We start from the raw sequence: 1,844 nt of genomic DNA on the forward strand, positions 1-1,844 counted from the left end.
CTGGCTTCCTTAGCAAAGCCTTCACAAGACAATTATTAACATTGGCATCAAGTCAAAAATCCTTTATATGGTTAAAATAAACCAAGTCATATATTATCCTTCCTTTAGTAAAATAGAGAATAACCATAGCCTGTAGCCATTGCACAGTTCAGTGCTAACAGTGCACTCCTTAGCACAGAAGCTTTATCTCTCTCTGGCTAGACTATACCACGAAGCCATGATAGCTCTGCAGGCTCCGAAGGGACAGAGAGAAGGTTTCAACCCTTACCATTTGGCTGAAAGAGGAGGTGTTTTCACTAATCTGTGCTAATTCCACATGAAAAGCCTCAAACAGGGAGCAAATTCCCACATCCCATCACGCTGCATGTGACTGTAGCACCAGCATCCTTGGGCGGCTACAGAACAAGGACGGATGTAGCCTCCGTGTGCTGCAGATGAACAGAGGCACCACCGCTTTTCAGTGCTCCCACCCACCCAGGGTGGTCTCCCAGGGACAGGTCCTGCCCAGCTAGAAGGTGAAACATGGCAGAGCCTCAGAAGTCACCTCAAAACATAGAGAGTGAAACATGGCAAAGCTTGGAGCCTGCAACATCTAGCCTGTGGGCAGTGTCTGCTGCCACATGGGTTGGAGGCACAGGGAACTCGTACGAACCAGCTCAAGTCAGCAAGAGAAGAAGCCTCTGCACTCCAGAGGCTGATAAACCTGAAGTCTAGAGCCCATCCTACCTACAAACCACATCCCTTAAACGAAGCAGGCAATGCAACCCTCAGCAGGCACGAGGAGAAACCTCTGCAACCCAGGATGAGGGGACAGTGCCTGGAGAGGAGGAGAACAAGCTAAACCCAGCAAGGATCCAAGGAGGGTGCACTCCTGCCCCAGCACACTTCTGCTTCAACGAGCCCACAGCGGACCCTGAGAGCTGGCAGAGCCCGGCACAGGAGCCTCCTGGAGAAAGCAACCTCCTCCAGGGACTGCAAATTTCAGGCTTCCCTGCCTCCAACAGTATTGCCACATCCCCCTCATGGGAACAGTCCTGGACACTTGCTCCCTTGCAGCCACTCAGAGCAAACACTAACTGGAGCTCTTCCCAACCAAGCCAGAAAGCATCTCCCCAAACAAAAAGCATCTTGGGACTCAAAATACTTCTTTGTCAACAGCACAGGAGGACTTATGAACTCCAGCTCACTGCCATTACTTCACCACATGCTCACCACACCTCCCAAAAGAGAAACACGCTTTTAAAATAACTCCTCTATAAATCAAGGCGCTAAATAAAGCCCAGGTTAAGGTCACATCCGGCCATACCGGCTTTCGCTGCTCCTCAGCTGGGAGCTGGCTGCCGGTGCAGGGACTGGAGCACAGGGAGGGAAGCGGAAAGCAGCACGTGGGGATGGGATGGGAACAACCCAGCATTGTCCCACCCTGGAGGGCAGGGGAGCAGGGAGAGCCCAGGAGGGCTTTGGTCTGAACAGGGGCAGAAATGAGCGGGGTGAGGTGGGCTGCCCTCCCTCCCTTGCATATAACAGGAGCAACAGAAGCTGTGACATGAATAGAGCGATAAAGACTGTTGAGGCAAAGCTCTTCTGCTCAGCCCTAAGAGCTCCTCCGCCCATCACAAACTGCAGCAAGAACCAGGAGTCAGGGAGAGATGAGGTTCCGAGTGCCTGGCCAGAAGCCCCAAGCCAGGACTAACAAGTAGGCAGCAGGAAGAGGAGTCTGGGATCAGTTACAGCCCTGCTCGGGGGACACATCCAGCTCTCCTGGTGCAAACAGCCGCTGCAGGATGGGAGAGCAGGCTGCCAAGAGGCATTTGGAGCAACCAGGAGCTTCTTCGGCTTTTCTA

The sequence above is a fragment of the Cariama cristata genome, unplaced genomic scaffold (assembly GCF_000690535.1).
Source record: "Cariama cristata isolate BGI_N322 unplaced genomic scaffold, ASM69053v1 scaffold6467, whole genome shotgun sequence".
Taxonomy (NCBI): Eukaryota; Metazoa; Chordata; class Aves; order Cariamiformes; family Cariamidae; genus Cariama; species Cariama cristata.